Source organism: Macaca mulatta, chromosome 2 (assembly GCF_049350105.2).
Source record: "Macaca mulatta isolate MMU2019108-1 chromosome 2, T2T-MMU8v2.0, whole genome shotgun sequence".
Taxonomy (NCBI): Eukaryota; Metazoa; Chordata; class Mammalia; order Primates; family Cercopithecidae; genus Macaca; species Macaca mulatta.
Window position 1 is genome coordinate 79,340,952 of NC_133407.1, and position 23,410 is coordinate 79,364,361.

The 23,410-nt window shown below is 36.2% G+C and overlaps 2 protein-coding genes across 5 annotated transcripts in view; one reads left to right on the forward strand and one right to left on the reverse strand.

Annotated features, from left to right (window-relative positions):
* The window catches only part of PDCD10 (programmed cell death 10), a 51,659-nt gene extending 47,732 nt beyond the window's left edge, over positions 1-3,927 (reverse strand). The window contains exons 1-2 of one of the 4 annotated variants that reach the window (XM_077990274.1): positions 3,840-3,927; positions 3,301-3,385 (exon numbers count right to left, since the gene is read on the reverse strand). The gene's annotated coding sequence lies outside the window, so the exon portion shown is untranslated. 4 annotated transcript variants of the gene reach the window in all.
* Positions 3,928-4,729: 802 nt separating this feature from the next.
* The window catches only part of SERPINI1 (serpin family I member 1), an 86,762-nt gene continuing 68,081 nt past the window's right edge, over positions 4,730-23,410 (forward strand). Inside the window, 1 exon segment of the mRNA NM_001260895.2 lies at positions 4,730-4,843. The gene's annotated coding sequence lies outside the window, so the exon portion shown is untranslated.

Below are 23,410 nucleotides of genomic sequence, written 5' to 3' on the forward strand. Positions count from 1 at the left end.
TTGTCTAAATTAAGTGATATTAAAGGTATAATTCATAGGAAGATAGCAAAGTTAAAAAGCAAGAAACAAAACAAAAAAGCAAAGAAAAAGGAAGAATTATGGATTTTAGAATATGGAGACAGATCTGGATTCTAACCATGGTTCCAGTACCTACATTTTGGAAACTCTAGCAATTTAAACTTTTTTTAGTTTAATAAGTAAATTTACTTATTTTCTTGATGTCTTCAGCTATAAAACAGCGTTAATAATACTACCTAGAGGAAATAAAGGTTTTTAGGGCAAAATGAGGTAACATTAGGGAAGAAGAGTCCATTAGAAGTTTCTTCCATGTCTGTATTTTGTCATAATGAACATCGCTTTCAAAAAGCAGGACAGTGATCTCTAAAATGCTGCGTTACACAGCAATTTTGCTGTAAATGAAAGTGATTCCTTTGTCATTTCCATCTAGAAAATTAAACCTGATTTCAGAGACCTCCAAAAAGAACAAACATTTTTCTACAATTTATATTAAAATTCTGTCAATGACTCCTTTGCATATAACCTAAATTGCCTAAGCATTACGGCTCATTTGAAAGTTCTTATATACTTCAATCCAGAAAGCATATCTGCTTTATTCATTTCTCTATTTCTGTCCCCAGAGAAGTACCGGAAGCATTGTGCATGAATACACTCCTTCATTCATTCAGCAAATATTTACTGAACCCTTATATTGTGCCAGGTACTACGTAAGTAGTGGGGTAGGGTAACACATGACAAATGAGAGGGCCCTGCTCAGGAAGCTCATAGTCCAGTGAGGAGACAATATTTGTCAAATAAATACAGAAATAATTAAGTTTCTATTATCATAATGCCACAAAGGAGTATAGAGTATGGTGAATACATGGCGGGAACCTATTCTGGTTTTGGGAAGGAGGGCAAGGCTCCCCCGAGAAAGAATATTTAAATTGAGATATGAAAACTGACTATCAGGTAGCCACATTTAGGTAGGCCAAGGAGTGAGATGGAATATGCAATGGCCACCAAGTCAGGAAGGAGCTTATGTATGTAGTAACCAAAAGGCATGGTAAATGAGAAAGGCTGGGGATAAGGACGGAGAGTTGGATAGGAGAAGAGATAAATTTTTAGTGTTAAACAGAGTAAGAAAGTAATAGTATTTGAATATTTAAGTCACATTGTCTTGTTCTCATGTAAATCTAAGGGAACTAAGTCTTTACTCCACAATATTAAAGATCTGTAGTCAGAAGATCTCGATTTTTATCTTACTCCCACCAGTTACAAGTCACTTAACCAACCTGAGCTTCTTCATTCTCTTCGTAAATATTACCTTACCTACTGAGACTACAATAATAAACAGCCCCTATTCTTACAGACCTTACATCCTTAAGAGAAAGAGACAGATGTATAATATATGGAAGACATCCCAAGTCCTATAAGAAATTACATCCAAAAGCCGATGGCTCCTGCAAAGCCCAGCATGAGAATAAATGAAGACACTGGTGAGCTGCAAACTACATGTATACACATAACTCCGTGAACTCTTAACTATCCAACGTGCAGAGATCTAAAGTGACAACAATACTGCAGCATGTGATTGAAAGATGATTAAAAACAATACAAACATTAATCCACCATCCCAATAGAAGAAATATCAAAACTATAATTGGCCTCAGACATAGAGTAGTGGCAGAAATGAACCAAGAACAAAATCTAAAATACACTGAACAAATGCATTATATTATTTCCAAAATTTCCTCATAGTTCAAAACCTCTTTCGATAATGACAGAGTTATGTGCCAAAGGTTAGAATTTATTTCACACCTCCTTCAACAAAAGGCAAATACTTACATTGTCATCTAGAAAATACATTAATATTCTTCCTTTACCATCACTGACTCATGTTCAGTTTATGGTCTATTTACACCACCGCACCCTTCTTAATCCAGCACAAAGTCAGTTATCCTCACATAATTTTCCATTTGTTTAACTGGGTCTTCCTTGTCTGTGTACTACATTACTCATGGTACATTATTCCTGATTTTACTTCATTCTATAGTAGCATACTTTTTCTATTTTAAAAATCGTATTAATTTCCAGACCATCTTAATTTCAACCATCAGGTAAGAGAATACCTCTACTCCAAAAAAAAATTTTTGCATTAAAAAGTTACTATATTGTTGATAATATAGTAACTGCAGAGTACATTCAAAATTCAGCATAGTCTGATGATCAACTTATACACAATACAGTAAGCTATGATTTATTACATGTTAAGAGTAAGCCATGATTTATTACATGCTAACCTTTATGGATATAAAGTTATCACAAAGAAATTCTGGCATCAATGAACATACTCTTACAATTCTATTAAAAACCTATCCAATAATAATAGTCATGAGCTATAACTGGTCATAATAGAGGATAAAATTTGCATAAGGGCACTATTTTCTGCAAGAGATAAAATGTAAGTGTACTGTTTTTTCATTCTTTAATGTAAAGTAAGAATGAATTGAAAGTCACAGATGATTCTAAGAAAAATAAAAATATGTAACAGCCTAATTCTATTATTTGCAGACACACACACAAATACAGCCTAAAGTCAAGAAAATGGGGGAGAAGTAAAATCTCAAACAAAAAAGACGATGTTACCTCCAAGAAATGCAAAGTACTTTCTTTTCTAGTAACGGGCACACTAAACTCTCCTAACATTATTTGAAAAAAGTTTAAAGTTTTGTGAAAGAATTCCAATCCAACTAGTATCAGTTTTACAAAATGAGAGTAAAAACAGTCCTAAAGTAGAAAAAGAAAAGAATGTTCTTCTAAGGATGGATATTAACTGTTGTTCTCCCATCCTATTACCTACCCTTAAAAATGAACTGAGAGAGTAGAGTCTATCATTTAATACATCCCTAAAAAAGAGGGGGAAATCTGTAAAAGTTAACACTGATCCTTTTTTTCCCAAAAGGTTCTTTCCTTTATTGAGGAATTTCACTCCAGTTCAAGAAACAACTTTTCATCTCACAATGGCTTCTTAGATGTACTACATAAAATACATTTACTTTGCAACTTCCTCCACTCTTTTCAAAAAGCACAACCAACGTCCCTACTCCAGAAGCTGAACTCGAACAGGACTAGATTCAGAAAGTCTGTCCCTACGTGTGTGACCTTGGGCACGTCATATAATCCCTCGGTTTCCTCATCAGCATCCCAAAATGAAAGCGCTCTGAAAGCAGTAAAGGAGTAAAAACATACTTGGGTATGACACCTACGAGGGTCAAGCCTTTCTGTTTAAGGCAAAATTACCTCCTTAGAGAGCCACATCATTAAACTGGAACTGAATCCGTAGACCTCAACATTTGTCTCTTCCTTCTTCCAGTGCTCCCCTTCCCTCAAAGGGCATAACCCGAGTCACCCCCGACAGCAGACTGCCCAGCACCCTTTCCTTCCTCCTCCCTTTCTCTTATTTACAAAGCAGGGGGAAAAGAGCAGCCTCACCTCTCCGTGCGAAGCCACACCTTCAAAGGACCCCACCCCAGGAACATCCGCCCTCTCCCCTCTCCCGGGGCACCAGGGGCCAACCTCGCCCTTCCCCTCCCGCCCCCACCTAGAGGAGACTTCCTGGAGGCGTTCGGGCCCAAGCCGGCAGGCGGCATTTACAAACCCGCTTTACGCCACTCGCGTAGGGTAACCTCGCTTACGCCCGTAGGGCCCCGCTCTCAGCCCCGTCCGCTCCGCCTGCCAGAATCAAGCCCGAGTGCCTCAGCCATGGCCCCTGCGTGACCCTAGACCTCTTCTGCTCGGTGCAGAGCTATGGGGACTGGGACAGAACAGCTACACCTTACCAGCAACTGAGGCACTGACTTCACTTCCCACCTTTGCAGCCCTCTTCAACTCCCGGATCAATTCACTCCGGCGACGCCGGAAGGACCCGAGAGGAACCAGGCGTTGTCCGGAATCCTGCCCAGCCGGAGTCGCGCAGAGGCCTATGGGGACTCGTAGTCCCGCTCGCCAACGTTGCCCGGAATTCCTGCACTCGGAAGACTACACTTCCCGGCAGGCCGTGCGGGAGATCCTGAGGCGATGGGTGGGGACACTTCTAGCCAATACTAGGAGAGTTCCCTGCCTTTGCGGGAGGAGGTGAGATGAAGAGAGATGGTGCACGGAAGGGAGAGGAAGGGCGGGGCAAGCCCTCACCTGCGCCAATCAGGGTGCCGGGTAGGCCCCGCAGGCGCCTCACCCATTGAGGGGGCGGGCTGACAGAGCAGAGGAAGGAAGGGGGTGAGGGGCCCGTGGTGGGGATCGTGGGGTTGTCGGGCTGAGTATGCCGTACGGGTGGAGAGGAAGCCTCGGGGAAATCACCCGGGTGAAGGGAGGGCTTGGTGTGGGGACTTGCACAGGGCGGAGGAGCAGCTAAGCCCCGGGCACATCGGGCAACCAGACCCACGCGTCGGGGAGAGATAGGCTGAGCCGGGGCTCCCAGCAGAGACGCCTGGGTGGGGCAGGAGACCGCTCCAGGTGTGAGCCACAGAGGAGGGGAGAGGGACCCCCAGGGGAGGGGAAGTGGCAGAGCAGCTGCAGAAGTGCGGGGAGCGGGAAGGTACACGGGCAGCTGCTTTCCGCTGCCTCCGGCCCGGGCAGCTGCAAAAACAGCAGGGGGAGGAGCAACAGCTGCCAAATTCGCCAACTAGAGGAGGGAGAGGCGGAGCTTGGGTCCCTGTAGAAGCCAGAGGCGCAGTCTGGACTGTAGTTTCCCGGGAGAGACGAAAGCAGGAACGAGAGCGGAGCGGAGCACAGTCCTCCGAGCACCAGCTCCAGCATCCCGTCAGGGGTTGCAGGTGTGTGGGAGGTAAGCGTGGGTCCTTCTTCGGGGCGTCTGCACTGCCCTGGAGAAAACGTGTTCCAATAGGAATTACATCAAGATACAGCTAAAAGAGCCCGCCTTGGGTTAGGAAACCGGTGTAAACCCTCTCGGGTGAAAGATTTACATTTTTGGACTGTAAGGGCAAAAAAGCAAAAAGAAGCTTGACTCTGGGTATAAAGGGCGTGGTTAGTGTTTTTGGTTTGAGTTACACCAGTAAAACTGTTCTGGGGGGATCTCAAGATTGAGAAAAACCCTGCTAATTGAGGACGAGGTGGATGTTATCTGGTGGATGTTATAGGTGCGTAGCGTATGAAAAGCAAAAATTTTGCTATTGATATAGAATGACTTCTGAACTATTTCACTAGGAAGATAACTTTGCGTTCTTCTTCAGTGTCTACCTTTATGTTGGTTTATCAGATTGTTCTGCTACCGACCTGTTATCCAGGGTGGTTATTCTGCAGTTTCATAGAATTGCAAGAAATCCGTATTAAAGAAGCAAATGCAGGCAGGAATAGTCAGGATAGGATGGGCTCTGACTTAATCTATCAAAAGTATAACTTTTGCCAGCAATAATGTAAAAATGAATTTTAATGAATGGATAGTTAGCTTTCTTTCCAGTGGCTCTGGAATATTGGAACAAAGACCTGGATTCAGCCTACAGTGGGAACATATGGTGTACCTCACTGCTGCTCCTTATTCTCTCATTTGTGTCCGATAATATGTGTACATTTTAAAATCAAGAGTACATGGAAAGCTGTGTGGGAATCTTTTCTCTGGGTAGAAAGTATGTGCTGAAGGACTATCCTTAATATGTGTTATGATGGTGGGTTCAGATTTAAAACACATGTAGTGTCACAAAATAATAGTTTATTCTCGGTATTAAACCATATGTGTATTCAAAGCAACGTAATTGTAATACCTATGGATGGAAATATGTTGTAATGCTGGGTAAAGATGAAAGTCTCACCTACCTTTGTGTAATTATGACAAAATTACAGCCTTTTATTTTTAGAGAAGTAGTAAGAAGCTATTTTCCTAGTTCATTTTCATTTTGTTACAGAGGTTCCCAGATTACATGGCTTTTAATCATAGTAGCATATTGCAGCAAATTTTGCTCTGAAATGCTTTCATTGTGACAGTTGTATATTTCAGAGTCTGTCTCAATACTTTAATCTATGTTTTTTTAATAACCAGGGTCAATAAAATGGAGTAATTGCCTTGTTTTCTCCTATTTCTGTGCTCTCCTGAGTTCTCGGGATTTTACATTTTATTTTTGTAATGCATGCCAGATTTCTCTTTGAAAAGAAATGGCTCAAATGAATTCTCTTCCCAGCTTAAAGTTCAGTCCTACTGCGTGCTACTACCGGTAAGCCTAAGTGACTTATCAGTGTATATACTCTTCCCTCCCACACTCTCACATACCATAGAAATATATAGACAGATAGCTCTTAGAAAAACAGCTGCTTTTTGATTATCCCTAAGCAGATCAGCTAAGTATCAAAAACAGCAAAGAGCTTAGAAGAAAGAAAAAGCAACAGTAGCTGCTAAACTTAAGCACTGTAAGGATCAGATTTTATCTTTGCTACAGCACTGGAGAATCTATTAATTCACATAGCTGATATGGCCCTGTGAAAATGATGTTGGGGTTAAAAAAAAAAAAAAGTGGGTATTAGGGTGACACTTGGAAAAGATTGTTTGCCCTTGTTATTTGTGATTAAGTGAATTGTCTTGAATCAGTCTTAGATCCTTTCTCAGACTCTACTACTAATTCGTTTTGTGAAACTGAATAATTGCTGTCTCTGGGTTATTTCCCCCATGTAATAATTATAATACTAGCAATGAAATTCTTTCCGAGCCTTTATTAAAATATCTGTTTGAAAGAGTTTTATTGGGAAACAGTTAATAAGCAAGCAAATGGATAGAAGATAAATATCTAAACAGTTGAAATTAAGATGTACTTTGAATCTCAGCTTTTGATAGGTCTTCTGCTCTGAGGCATGGTAAAGGCTAGAATCTCATTAGGAATGAATGAGTTTGTGGTATTAAAGTACTGATTTTTTTCACCTATTTCCAAGATTTGGATCCTTTTTACTGTGTCAGTAAAAGAGATTGGGTTTCAATATCATTTGAAAAAAGACCATATTTTTACATGAGAGAATATCATTGGCGGTATATGGCATTTATTTTTTACTTTGAACTCTTGATTCATGTTAGTTAATATTCACATTCAATCTCAGGTAATCTGAAGATTTTTCTTGATTGGTGTTGAAAACGTTCGTTTTATGGCAGTTTATAATTCTGTGTAAAATGCTACCTATGTTATAAGCATATTACTTATTCTGCTCTCTAATTTTACTATTGGTATATGGCTATCAGTGAATATATATGATGAGAAAGGAAAAGCAACAGAGTGCAGAATGTCTCTCTTGAATGGAAATTGCTCAGGGGATGATTGTTCTTTAGCCAAAAACCTTGGTTAATTTCCAATTACCATATCCTTTGGTCCTTTCTTTAGAATTCTGATTCTAAGCCTTTTGAGTAAAAATAAGTTAGTATGGATTTCTCTTTAACAGGAGGATTCACTGATGCATGCAGCACAAAAGAGCAAGACTTAAAGGTCCAAGATCAAATGGTTTTGGTAAAGAAGGAGACAGGGGAATAGATATAAAGAAAACACTTGAGAAACACACCTTTAGCAAAAGAGAAAAAAAATTTCTATTTTTTGTTAAGTTCCCATAATCCATGATTCCATGGCCTTTTCTCCCCCAGTCATTAATTTGTACAGGCCTGTATTCATACTGGAATACATTACTTTTCTAAGTAAAATTGAATATTCAAAATCTAATGAATACCAGTCTGATTCCAGTTAAAATGGCAGTTTTTACTGGAATACATTTTGGATGATTAACCTTCCTTTTTTATGCTTTTATAACCCATGAATATTCAAAATCTAATGAATACCAGTCTGATTCCAGTCAATGGCCATTTTAACTGGAATCAAACTGGTATTCATTAGATTTTGAATATTCATGGGTTATTAAAGCATAAAAATCCTCCCTGTGTACACTCACGTCTAAGTGAAACATTATTTGGACAAAATATCAAGAAGTAAATACCTAAAATGATGTTTTGCCCCTTTAAAGTAATAAAGGTACTTGAACCAGACACTAAGATGAGCAAGATACCATTTATTTAATTAAGCAAATTCCAAAGGTTAAACACTGCTTTTGGGATCAGAATTAACATACACAAATAAGGGAGAGTTTTTTTGTTGTTTCTTTTTTTTTTTAAATCTTCTAAGAATTTAGTCTTTAAAATTTGGAAACTGTGTTTTAAGTAACTACATTATTAACTCTTAGAGACCATGTACTTCTTTTCTATCTCCTTTTAGTCCTGAGCACCTTATGTCATATTCAGCGTAAAGAAACTGAGTAACCAATTACTGAATTAGAATCATTGGACATTGGACAATACTTCTATAATGCTCACATTAAGACAATTTGCCCTTTGATAGATAGAGTCAGCTGACCTCACAGAATGATTGCTTATACATTAGTCCTTCTGAGAATGTCTTTATGCTAGTTTGCCTTTGCGAAAGTGTTGATTGAGGACAATTGGATTCACACTGTGTGGGCTGCAAATACGTTACAAATTTAGGCGCCAGCGTTTCTAAATTCATCTCAGAAATAGGATATATAGGCAAGGGTAAAGGAATCTCCAAATGGTGGCACTTAAGGTCTGAATTTCACAGACAGGAAAATCCAGGGCACACCACCATTTAACCTCAAGGCCCTGGAGTTATACCTTTGTTGAAGCTTATCTGTAGAAACCATATTTCATTCTATAAAAACTTAATTTGCTCTTCTGTTTTTCTAATTATTTCTTCTAAAAAAAGAAAGAAGTAGACTGATTTTGTTTAAACATATGTAGAGTTGGTCATTAATTGTTTTTTGCATTTGACCTTCTCAAAACAAATTAATCTGATTGGTGTTAGAATTAAGAATCTAACGTAATTTTTCCTAAATTTTAAGACCTATACAATTCTCGTTAATTGTATATAGTTTTTTAGTAGTAAAATTAATTATAGCAAATATTTAACTACCTTCTGTTTACTTTTACCTTCATGTTGATGGATATAAATTGGCTTGCTTAGAACTGATAATTAACCTGCCTTTTTCTTTTTTTTTTTTTTTTTGAGACACAGTCTGACTCTGTCGCCCAGGCTGGAATGCAGTGTCCTGGTCTTAGTTCACTGTAACCTTGAACTCCTGGGCTCAAGCTCTCCTCACACCTCAGACTCTCCAGTAGCTAGAACTATAGGCAAGAACTACCATGCTCAGCTAATTTTAACTTTTTATAGAGATGAGGGTCTCACTGTGTTGCCCAGGTTGGTCTCAAACTCCTGACCTCAAACAATTCTCTTACCTTGGTCTCCCAAAGAATTGGGATTACAGGTGTGAACCACCATGCCCTGCTGATATTATTCTTAATGATTAGCACTGTGCCTTGTGTAGGGTAAACTTAGTTCATACCATCTTTCTCACCAGATACTTAGTATCTTTAGAGCTAACACCGAGTTTCATTGACCTTTGTATTCATTTTGAGAATTCTTTTACATAGTTCATACTTGGTAAGTAGTAACAATTTGGATAACTCTTTGGCAATCTATAATGAAACATCATTTTGCAAACAAATACAACTAGTAAAATAAATTTTTCTTAGATATCTGTGTTAGTCCTAAATTCAGCCCTCTGCCAACAATGGTTGCTTATATTACGGCTAAATATAAATATTGCTATCTTTTGTTGGATTTCTAAATAAGTAGAACAAATTTTGTTATTAACTGCAACCTTGTGTGTGTGTGTGTGTGTGTGTGTTTGCACGCATGGGCGCATGCTTCAGACATCAATTTATTCATTAGATGCTGTTTAGGGTTTGTGTGGTCCTTTTCTCTCCTTGCCTCTAGAACTCTGCTGATTTAAAGATGTGCTTTTCCTTACATAAAGGTATTTTATGTAATACCTCCCCTCCACTACACATCATTTCCATTACTTTTTTTCTTAACAAATAGAGAAAAATAAATAGATAAATGTAGTATGAGGCCTCATCTTAACTAAAGTTTAACTGGTCATAAATTCTATTTTCAGTGAAAAGGTTGCATTGAGAGGCCTTAGTAAAGCTTATATTGTACCTGAATTATATAGGTATTTGTCATATCTGAGCCATCATTGGAAACGAATGAGTTTTGAGACGTGGCATTGTCAGTGCTCAGTGTCGGCCTTCTGTATATAGCTTGGTGGCGAAAACTTACAGGGTGCCTTCAGTTTCAGCCACTGCTTGGAGGCCCCCTTCTGATTCTGCCTAGGAAGGGAGACTTCGGAGCTCCTCGCAGCTCTTACTTAATGTGGGAAGGAAAACAGATGAAATGTTTTTCATTTAATAACCTTATTTTGTCAAACTATATTGTTTTTCCCAGGTGTATCTCACAGCAGCGTTCCCAGTAAGAGTAGCTCAAATGTCACAGTGCTTTCTATAGCACAGCCAGGCAATTCAGTGAGTACCTATCAACTTGTAGTCCACTCCTAGCATCTTTGCTTTTCTTGAACAGACCCCAAAGAGGCCACCGAAACATTTCTGATATTTTACCCACATTGGATTGCTTCTGTCATTTTCTTGATAAACTAAATTTTGTTGCTTTGAGGTCATTTAACCAGATCTAACTTGAAGAGATGATTTTATTGTTTTTATATCTGTTAGTAGTATGCTAGAGATACCACATTGTGATGTATAATTTTTGCCTTTACTTGAATTAAATCAGTTATTGGAGCATTTAATTGTTGTGTACTTCACGAAGCAATTTAGAATCATTGAAGCAATTAGTGTTTTTGAGATATATTCATCCTTCCATTTAAGAAACCTGTACCTAGTCTCCTAAATTGCTTACAGATGTTAAATCCCTTATTCGATGTCTGTGGCAGGTTAAATAGTATCTTACATCTTATGTCCTTTGACATACAATACCAGATGAAATTATATAATACCAATAATGTCATAGCTATATAAAAATAGAATAATTTTTGGCTTTGGTAAATTAGGAAACTTTTTTAAAAATTATGAGATTTTGAGCGCAAGGTATATCAACTAAATCTAAGGCAACAAAGTTTTTGTATTTCAAAGTTTCTGAAATATTCTTTTAAAAATGCAAATAACTAGTTATCTAGATAAGAAGAAAAAGTCTTAAAATTTAAAAAATAAATAAGGAATAAAAATGAAAAATGCTAATAACTTTAAAGGTGTAAATAATAGCTATTTGTTAATATAATAGCAGATTTAATTAATAATTAGTAATATAAAATTGAACATTTTGAAAGGGAGAGAAAGAAATCTTATCCAGGATTATCTTAAAAGCAAATTTTTCCTCACATTGCGTGCCCCAAAAGTGATTAACAATTTAAAAAATAATTGTAAAGTACGTATCAACTAGAAACGCGTTCAGCTGCAAGTTTTATGCGCAATGAGATAAAACAATAGGGATTTATTTTTCCAGAACAAGAAGTCTGAGGAGAGTCGTTGTTTGCTTTTTGTTTACAGGCTCGATGTTGTCAGGGTTTTGTCTTTGTGATTTCTGTTGTGCTTGCTGTAAGACAGATGCCTCTGTTGATCCAGTTTATCACACTCTCTTTCAAAGAAGGAAGAATGAGGAACAGTTGTTCCTGTTGAGTCTTTCTCTTTTAATCAGGAAATAAAAGCTTTCCCAAAGATCCCCAGCAAATGTCCACTGTGCACTAACTGTCTCATGTCATATGGCTGTCCTAGCTTTAATGGAAGTTGAGATATCAAAGACTTTTGGCTTCTGTGGTAGATGGAGCAGGGGAACAAAGGTTTGAGAATGACTTTTGGGTAACTGTCAGTAGCTTCAGCCATAGTCTGATGACTAAAACCATGTTTATTTTAAATTTTATTTCTTCTCATTCTTATCAATTTTGTGTGTGTGTATGTGCGTGTGTGTGTGTAGTAGTTTAGCAACTCTCACCTTCCCACACCAAGTGTTCACTTCAGTGATTTCTAAATTTTAAGTCCCTGAGCAAAGGCATTCCTCAGAAACTGATGTCTCTCCAGTTAAAAGGACATCTAGCTACTATTGCATCTAATATTTTTCCTGTACTTTGCATTACAAACACTTTTAAAACTTGATAGTTCTATAATAAATCTGCTTTAAATCTAAAAGTATTCAGTAATCTCTTCATATAGACCGCATTAAAAGATATGGGTATAATGCAAATAAAAGAAAAATTGAGTATTAGGATTTCTTTTATGAAGATTTTCTTAGCTGCCTGAAAAAGCAAAATAAGTCGTTATTCCCTAGAGGAGAGCCTACTCTAAAAATTTGTTACCCTAGAAAATGATATTATTATCCATTTCAAAAATGTGAAAAATATGAACATCTATAGAGTGATTATTACCTAAATTATGTCTCTTTCATACAGTGACACTTTGATACTCACGGTTTTGGTGAATTATGATTCCTTGAGGTAGGAAAGTGTAAGAAGAAAATTGAAATAGAGAAAATGTAAATAAGTACATTAATTTTTTTCTCTGCCTATAAAACTCTCATAATCTACTCTCATATTGACTGTAGAACCTTGGCAAAATTGTAGTTGTCTTTACATTTCTGTATCAACATTTTTACTGCCTGATTTTTACATTTCTATCATGTTACCCTAGGTGAATGGCTTTACTGGGATAAAGCTTTCCAGATTACAGTCACGTGTAAATTTCTAAACTTTTCTACAGACAATCTCTAGTGTTAGTTTGGATGCTGTAGGGGGATAAAACAAATTACTGTTTGGCATAATCTTTTGTCAATATAGTTACTAAAAGAAGGCATTGGAAGACACATTTACATTACAACAAGGCTATATGACTTAAGGATATGATATTACAACAGTTACTATGGTAGAAAGCCAGAAGGAGAAGAAATTGATCTATGTGGTAATCAGGAAAGGCTTTGAGGAAGAATTAGGGCAGTTGGTATGTTGCTTAATTGCAGGGGATGGCAAGCTAGGGCCTGTAATCACAGTACCTTGTTTTATAAATAAAGTTTTATTGGAACACAGCCATGCCCATTCATTTACATCTTGTTAAGGCTACTTTCTTGGTACAACAGCAGAGTTGACTCATTGCAATGAAGACGTGACCCACAAGACTAAAATATTTCCTATCTGGCCCTGTTAAAAAAGTTTGTCAACCACTGGTTAAGAATGTCAGCTCTACAGTCAGAAAAAACTGGGTTCAAATTTTTGTTCCATAGTCATTAGCTATATGATATGCAGTATGTTACTTAATCTCTCTAAACCTTAGTTTTGTGATATGTAACTTTACTCAAAGGTTGTTTATGTTGATATAATGAGATTTTACATAGAGTGCATTGCACAGTACCTGGCATGTAGGAAATGCTCATTAAATGTTATTTTATCAAATGTTAGGTTTTATTTTATTATAATTTATGTTGTAAGTTAACTATAACTTTTTTTACTCAAATAAGGATTTGAAGCTCTCATTTTAACTCCCCTTCAACCCCTAAAATAATGTTCAGGACACCAAGAAGGGTATCGTCTAATTGTGAGAAATTTAGAAGAGTTGCACAGAATATTGTACTAGGACGGTAAGATTAATGTAAGAGCCAAACAACCTAAGTGTATGGAAAAAGTAATGCTATACTTTAAAATATAGTTAATTAAGACTGAATAGCTTATTGAGTATTGAAGGATGCCAAACCAGTTTTTTATAAGTTAAGATACTTTCTCAGAATTTAGACAAAAGTAATATTTAAAGGTGAATATAATAAAGAGGAGCCATCACTACCAATCTTACAGAAATAAAAGTATTATTGGGGAACACTATGAACAATTATATGGCAAAAGATTAGATAACCTAGATGAAATGAACAAATTGCTAGAAAGACACGAACTACTGAGACCAACTTAAAAAATAGAAAATTCAAATATAGACTCAAAAATGCTCAACGAAATACTAGCAACCCAGTCTGGCAACAAAAGCATTAAATACCACGATCCAGTAGGATTTATTCTAAGAATAAAAGTTGGTTTAACATGAAAATCAATTAGCGTAATACACTATATTAATGAAATAAAAGACTTGTAATTATCTCAACTGAAGAAGAAAAATATTTGACAAAAAACAACACACTTTCATGATAAAAACATTTTACAAACTAAGAATAAAAGAATTTCTTCAATGGGGTAAGTACGTCTACAAAAAAACATAATTTTAAAAAAAGAAAAACATAGCTAACATATTTAATAGTGAAAGTCTGAATATTTTCCTTTAAGATCAGGAATAAGTCAAGGATGTCAGCTCTCACACTTACTCAACACTGTACTGGAATAAGTTGTTGTACTTATTCAACAACATTGTCAGCTCTCACACTTATTCAACACTGTACTGGAGGTTCTAGCCAGGGCAATTAGGCAAGAAAAAGAAATAAAAAGCTCCCATATTGGAAAGGAAGAAATAAGTTTCTTTCCACATATGAAATAGTCTTGTATATAGAAAATCCTACGAAATCCACATGAAAAACTATTGGAACTAATAAACAGTTCAGCAAGGTTGCAGGATACAAGATTGATATAAAGAAATTAATTGTATTTTTATACACTAACTGCGAACATCCAAAATCAAAATTTTAAGATTCACTTAAAACAGCATAAAAAAGAAATAAAATACTAAGGAATAAGTTTAAGAAAAGTGCAAGAATTTTACAACAAAAACACTAAATGATGTACAAAACATCACTGAAAGAAATTAAAGAAGACCGAAATAAATTGAAAAGTATCTCATGTTCATGAGTTGAAAGACTTAATATTATTGAGATGGCAGTATTCTCCAAATATGCAGATTTAATTAAAACGTCAGCCACCTTTTTTGCAGCAATTGACAAGTTGATCTTAGGACTCAACATGGAAATGCAAGGAACCCAGACATATATGTGTCAGTAGAACAGAATTCAGAGTCAAAAAATAATTCTTTACTTTCAGTCAATTGATTTTCAACAGAGTGCTGAGACAATTTAATGGGGAAGGATATTCCTGAACACATGATACCGAGACAACTGCATATCCACATGGAAAAAAATAAAATTGGACTCTACCTCAAACCATAGACAGAAATGTTACTTAAAATGGATTACAGGCCTAAATGTAAGAGTTGTAACTATAAAACTCTTAAAACATAGGAGTAAATTATTACCATAAATGACACAGTAGTTTCTTAGATATGACACCAAAAGTACAAGAGACATAATAAAAACAAATTGGACTTCCTCAAACTTAAAACTTTTGTGTTTCAAAGGACACAAGAATTGAAAACATAAGCCATATAATGGGAGAAAATATTTGCAAATCAGATATTTGAGAAGAACCTTATATGCAAAGCTCATAAATAACTTATAATTCAACAATAAAAAGACAACCCCAATTAAAAGTAGGCAAAGGATATGAGTAAACATTTCTTCCTCCAAACAAGATATAAAAATCCAGTAAGCACATGAAAAAAAAAAATACAAAGCATTATTAGATACTAGGGAAATGCAAATCAGAACCACAGTGAAATACTACTTCACACAAACTAGGATGGCTACAGTCAAAGAGACAGACACCTGTGACAATACAAAGTAGTGGTAAGGACGTGGGGATATTTGAACCCTCATAAGGTTTTGGTGCGATTGTAAAATGATGCTGCCACTTTGGAAAACAGTTTGGCCATTCTTCAAAATATTAGCCACAGGGTTAGCCTATCACCCAGCAATTCCACTGTAGGTATATGCCGAAAAGAGTTAAAAAAATATTTTATCTACACAAAAACATCTACAGGCGTTTATACCAGCATTATTCATAAAAGTGAAAACAACCCAGTGTTCATAGTTGATGAATGGATGAACATAATGTTGTATAGCCATACAGTGGAATAGTATTTGACCATTAAAAGGTACTGATACAACATGAATGACCCTTGAAAGCATGCTAAGCAAAAACACCACAGAGGCCACATTTTATATGAAAGATAATCTAGAATAGGCAAATCCATGAAGACACAAAGTAGATTACTAGTAAGGGACAAAGAGGAACAGGAAGTGACTGCAGATAGTTGAGGGGTTTCTTTCTGGGGTGACAAAATGGTCTAAAATTAGATCATGTGATGGCTGTACAGCTTGATGAACCTATTAAAAACCACTAGATTATACACTTTAAAAGGGTAAATTTTATGGTATGTGAACTATATTTCAATAAACCTGTTTTTTAAGTGAATATATAAAAAATTTTTAAACATAGGGAAGAGTTACAGAAGATTGAATTATGAGGAGCCCAGACTAGCAGATAAAAAGTAATGTAGAACAAGAATTCATTTTACGTCACTTGGCCTCAGAACACCATGAAAAATTAGCGAAGAGAAACTAAGACCTAGCCACACTTTGTTAAAGTTTTTTTGTGTTTTGTTGTTTTGTTTTGTTTTTTTAATTTCAAAAGGCAAAGAAAAAGCATAAGCAACTTTAAGCAGATAGAAATAAAGGAGGTGGAAATATCAGCTTATTGTAAGACTTCTTTTTATTTTATTTTTCGTTCATAGAAAATGTAGGAACAAAAAAAATGTGATCAAAACAAAAAGAAAAACCAGAATTTTAGAATGACAAATACTAAAAAAAAATTACAATTATCAACAGCTTTAGTTCATTAATGAAACACAAAATCCATCATACTAGATAGAAAAAAAGTCAAACTATTTAATATTTAAAAGAGACAAAGTTAAGCAAAATAATACTAGTTTAAAAGGATAACGTAGCAATAATAGACAAAAATAAGTTTTAAAATGTAAGCCAGCTGTATTTGTATAAGACAAAACAGAATCCGAGGCAAAAGCCTTTAAGGTCAAGGAGGGTAATTTATGTTACCTCCTTTATTTATGTTATAAATAAAGGTGTAATGCATAGTGAAGACTGAATAGCCATGAGTCTGTTTGTGTCGGTCACATAGAACTAACAGATAAACCAGTCTGAAAAAGAACTGTAAACATGGCCCTTGGTGCCAGATCTTGATTCAAGAGGGAAAAAGTAAGTAGTCATACAACATTAAGAATCATGAAGGGATAAAAATGGACTTTGGAAGAAGTGGAGATGACAGTGTCTTAGAGGTGGTAGCACTGATGATGCAGATTTGAGGGAATTTGAGTACAAGATCAACTAGTTTTGTCCGTGAATTAGCTTAGAGATTACAAAATAGGTCAGCAGTCAGCTCACAGGTAAGAGAGCGTGTGTGTGTGTCTGTGTGTGTTTACTGTATCTAAATACCTATTCTCTACAATGACTACCATGCTCTCTTGTCTTACAGTGAGCTCTTTTTGGTCATTTTCCCAGCCTCACTGGTCTCTAGGCATTTGGTTTGTTACTACTAGTTTGGGATAACAGAGAAACTCATAAAGAGGACTAAGAAAGTTTTGAGTCCAGGCCGGGCGCGGTGGCTCACGCCGGAAACCCCGCACTTTGGGAGGCCAAGCGGGTGGATCACGAGGTCGGGAGATCCAGACCATCCTGGCTAACATGGTGAAACCCCATCTCTACTAAAAATAAAAAAAAAAAAGTATCCAGGCATGGTGGTGGACGCCTGTAGTCCCAGCTGCTGGAGAGGTTGAGGCAGAAGAATGGCGTGAACCCGGGAGGCGGAGCTTGCAGTGAGCCAAGATCCCACAACTGCCTGGGCGAGGGTGCGAGACTCCGTCTCAAAAAAAAAGAAAAAAAAAAGTTTTGAGTGGAGCAGCAAGAAAAGAAAGAATAATTGTAGTAATTCAAAAAGAAACCATTTTAAATCAGCTGAAAACATAAAGCATTTAAATCTTTACAAGGATTGCATTTATCTACATTCAGTTTGCTTCATGTTATTAAAAATGACTCACTGAGATACTGATATATCACTATTTTGAAATTATTCCCTTGCTTTTATGATTAAGGAAGTCAACTTTCATTAAAATACTGAATGTCATTTCGTCTCTTCTGTGTCTTAAATTTCTGTTTGTTTTTGTTGCTCTAATTTACTCTCATACAATGTTCCTTTTATGCCTTACCTTAGCCTAATGGGAACATTTTATTTTTTGGTTTGACTCCTTCTCAACATCCACAAAACATATTAAGGCACCTATGCTTTTTACCATCATAAAAACATAATGTTCAGCTAGCTCCCTGGCATGAATAAAACATCACTGAAGACCATTAACCATACATGACAAGCTACAGTACAGTAATTGCTATCTTTATACAGGACAATCGTGACTATAAGGCTGATGACTTAAAGCCATAAACCCAGTCTCACTTTAATAGTGCACCAACTGATATTTTAAGTAGTGTTTTCTTTTCTTCTTTTTAGAATGACTTATAAATGAAAAACTTTAACAGGAAGATCTCATTTATCAAATGGATCCAGAATTTCCATTGTAACACACCTTAGAATGCAGGAAATAAGCTTACAAACCCAGCCAAATTCCTTGCTGTGAAATTCACCTTACTCATTCATTAACCTTTATGCAGAATCTGTTTACTGTTAATAAACTGTTTAATTTACTATTGAATGCTATTTATATGTTTAGACAAATTAACAATGACTCAGTATAAACGAAAGATGAGAGAGAAAAAAAGCTAAGAAACTAAGAAAGCATAGTTGCCTGAAGGGTTCATGTCTTGACCTCAGAGAAGTGCAGAGACATAAGCTGTGGGGCGGTATGCGATGCTCAGTAGATACTGGCTGGGTGAATGAAGGACAGAGCCAGTAAGTTTTAAAAAATGATCTTAAGGCATAAGAAAGAGGATTAATTGTTACATTTCCACTTTTCTGGAAAAGCTAAGTGAATTATACATTTTCTTAAAGTTGCATGCAAATGGGTAAAATAAAAATAAATTTTGGTGCTTAAAAAGTAAATTCACAGCTATTGGTAAGACACCCAGCCAGGATGACTTATTTTCAGAGAAATTAAACCAAAGCTTTGCTTTTTTTCTGGATGTCACTACATGTATATGTTACCCAAATATCTAAAATGACAGCATTGAAATGTCTGTTTTAGAAATGTCCATATGAAATGATTAATTACACATTACGTAACATATCTTCTTTCCAGGTTGAATTTAGCAAGCTCTGCGAGAAATATTTTTCAGCCATGCAGTGTAGCATGGGAAAGTAAGAACAAGATAACTGCACACAGAAATTAATGAAATAGAAAAGGCAACATGGAGCAACGGGTTTACCATCATGTGTTCATGATACTTATTTGTGTATCATGTGAAGACTATTGTTAGTATGTGAAGAGAAAGTGAAAGGTTTACGGGAGGCAGTGGGTGTTGTCTAGAAGGAAGTGCAGACCTACTTCACTGTTTTTGAGACTGAACTTTTTACTGTGACCTAAGCACTAATATCTTTACATGCATACATTATCACCCTTAGTTTTTATGACAATCCTATGAGACAAGTACTGTCATAATTCTCATTTCATAGATGAGGAAAGTGAGGCATAGAAAATTATATGGGTTATTTCAGGTATCACCACACAGTAGCTAGTTTGCATTTGTTTTCAGCCAAAACATAGTTCTGCAATATAATTATGACCTCAGAAGTAACCAGAATACTTTGTATATTTCTATAGAATTGTCCATAGTTGCTTCACAGTATTTGTATACTGTACCTTGCATTCTGCAACTATGAATTCTCTTGTGTTCTTAAAAAATTAGACAGTTGCAATTATATATCTAAACCCTATAGAAATAATAAAGTCAGTATGTAAAAACTCTAATTTCAGACAAAAACTAGAGAATGTTTCATTATAATGTAAAGAAAAAGAATAGAAAATCCACTGCAAGCTTACTTTAAATTAGGCATTTCAAACTGGCAGCTTGACATACTGAAATCTTTCTGTCTCACCTCCTGCCAGCGAAATTATGTCTTGCAGAGTTTATTATATTAGGAAAAAAAAAGATTTTCTTTGGGTGAGGAATATCCTCTTCAGTTGCCACAGACTCCACTATTCTCCGTTATACTGGACCAATTCACACATTTATATTATCTGCTAAGAAACTGCAGGCTTCTGAGTTTGTCAGAATTTTCAATCATGAGCCCCTTGGTAAATTTAAAATATGCTATTGAATTATTAACATAATTTTTAGAATATGTCTACTTGATAAAATGAGGTAGACCTATAATTACACAAAGTAAGTCAAACTGTATCAGAATAGTTTTTCAAAGCTTAGTCTCTACAAGCAAAGATTAAATTATTAAGCAGTCAACCATATCTGTTAACTTCTTTAAACGTTTTCTCCACATGGAAAGGAATAGGAAATGAGATATTTTTCTTAAGCCAGATGAAAAATTTGAGATGTGTTAAATTGCAAGATGTGTTAAATTACTCTGCTAAATATATAGATCTATCAGAGAATAGTGTTGAGGTTATCGACAGAACATGGTGATGGGTTGTCAATGGCATTTTCAGGCTGTCAACTGTCAGGATGAAACTAATTGGTACATTGTATGCAGCATTATCATGTATGATTTGTTCTAATATCTTTTCTAGTACAATATCTAATATCTTTTCCATGTACGGTAATAAAGCCTACAGTATTAGTGATTCTCCTTCATGTGTGAAATGACATTTTAAAACTGTATATTGTCCCACAATATAAATGGATTTTGTTTCAAATTGTGTTGTATGAAGTTGAACTTTGTGAAATTGCCAATATTTGACTATTTTTGACCTACCAAAAAAAGGTAATTTATATGGTTCAACCTAATACAATAGTTATGCCAACCTAGATAGTATTATGCCAAACTGGGAAAATGTTTTTCAACAGAAACTGAAATACAGGTTTGTTTTGAGATTAGTAATAAACATGCATTGTGTCTCTGCTTCCTGCCAGACCCTGAGCTCTCAAGGAAGGTCATTTTCTCTCTTCATCCTCCTAAGTCTTGCATGTATTTGGGTTTCCCAGAGCTTGGCCATAGGGTGCCTCTTCTCCACACTCCCCAAAAAATCTCATGCAAATGTGCTCATGGATCCTAAATGTATCTCTAACCCAGACCTACACTCTGAACTCTGACCTCATTTATTTAACTACTTTCTTAACTCTCGAAGTGGATGTCTCATGGGCACCTCAGATTTACCTATCCAAAGCAAAGTTCATGATCCCCTATCTCACCCCTCTCTGCTTTTGTTCCATCCTTCTCCATCTTAATGAAGGACAGCTCCACCTACCCAGCTGGTTGAGTTTAAACCTGGGAGTAATCCCAACTCACCCTTCCTTTCTGTTACATCTGTCTTGTCCAATTTTTTTTTTAAATAAGTCTATCCATAATCTACCCCTTTTCTATCTCCATTGCAACCCCCATAGTCAACTATCTTCTCTCACCTGTTACAATAACCACCCAATTTCTTCTTGAGCTTCTACTTTAGACTCCCCATAGTCTCTCCTGTATAACTTTATAAATTATACTGTGTTTAGGAGAAAATGCAATATCCTTGCTGCTTACAAGGGCCTAGATAACCTAGCCCCTACCTCATAAGCCAGCCTCTTCTTTGTATTATTTCGTTCATTGTATTATTTCAGTTCTTTAATCACAGAACTCTTTTCTGCCATCAGGCTATCATTTTATTCCCTCTCTGGAATACTGCTTTCCTCCTTAACTCTTACTTATCCTCAACTCTCAAATAACACTTTCTTAGAGAGGCTTTCCCTGATTCTGTCCTTAATCTAAAATAGGTCCCACTTATTCTTTTATATGACATACTATTGCTTTTTCTTCGTTGCACTTAACACAGTTTTCAACTAGGTACTTTAATGCATGTGTGTTTGTTTAATGTAAGCTCTGTAAAGGTAGAGCTCTTGTCTGCTGCTTTCACCTCCATGTCCAGGGCCCAGTCCACAGTGGATGCTATCTGCTTGAAATGAAAAGTATAGTCTATATTGGATGTTGATACTTGAGGAAAGCCAGATGTTCAGAGGAGGATGTGAGGGGCTTTTGGAAATGTGGTATGGTTTCAAATCCCATCTTTGTTTTGGGTGACTTTTCTGAGCCCCTAGATTGTAAGTTTTCTCAAAACAGTTACTTTGTCTATTTTGTGTAGAGGGCACTGCTCTATTCCCAGTGCCCAGAAAAGTGCTTGATAATTAGGGATGTTCAATAAATATTTGTTGAGTAAATGAACTGTTTCCTCTTTCACAAAGTTCCTTTCTCATGAAACTATGAGGGTGGTAAATAAAGAAAATATAGGAAGCATCTAATATATAGCAGGTACTCAATAATGCCAAAAACCCTAGTGGGCTTTTCAAAACATAATTCCCATATTTTTTACAAGAGTGATTCTCAGAGGCCTTAGAACCCCATGAAGATTGGGGGTGGGGAGCAGTGAGGTGAGTATCTTAAACTTACCCCTGTGACCTTTTTCAGACTACCTAAACTTATACTTCATGTCCAGTGCCTACTGCAGACTTGCTATTTTGATGAAGAATATATCATATTCTTCAGGTGTGCTAAGGCAAAGATTAAGAAAAATATGTCTAAATCTTGCCTAGAACCAATGTCACAAGAATAATAGCTAATAAAGGAGAACTGTAGATCAGAAGACTATCAGTGTTGTTAGGCTAAAGTATGTCTGTTAAAAAAGGAACTGTGAAATAATTATATAGTGATGCTACTGTCTCTCTTCTGGTAAGAAATATCAGAATGTGTGCTTGATAGAGTGTCTCTCTGGGTATATTACCTTGGATTCAATTTTAAAGGCATTTGCTAGCCCTTAATGTTTTTTAAAAGGGAGAGAGGAATAGATTTCTTGTTCTCCAAAATCATGTATTAACCTTACTTCAAGTTTCTTTTTCAAGGGAAATATTTATACTCCCAGTGACTGGTTGGAAGAGATGCAGTTATGCCACATTTACCTTTGTTTTATCCAGTTTAAGAATTTGTGAGCTCTGTATTCATTTTTATACTGGTTAATTAGGCGTGAAATCCAGGAGGGATAAAGGAATGAAGGTTAGAGTCACCACAGGCTGTCACAAATCCCAGAAATAGGGGAAGTGAAAATTCACCAACCAATTGAACCACACATTACATACAGCCAGACCCTGGGCTACAGAGGTGCATCTTCAGCAATTGGAGTAGATGAAAGTATCTCTTAAAGCCCTCTATTGATCTATAATTGTAAAATGTTTACAAGCATTTTGATTGTGTATACAACAAAAATAAGCAACTTTAAGTGCCCTACTTCTGTGGCACATACATTTTCATAAGTTACAGATTCTGTTATCTGTGCTTTCTTTAGTATATGGACACTGTTCAAATTTGAATATTCTAAATGTCAACAAAGAACAACAATGTTTATGACTTGACCATAAGGAAATCCACAGTGCAAAATCTGAATTTTCACGTCCTTGGAACATACTGGAAGTGTCACTAATCAGATAAATCCATTAGAAGGAAAACTTCTGGTAGAGGTATAATCCAGAAGGGA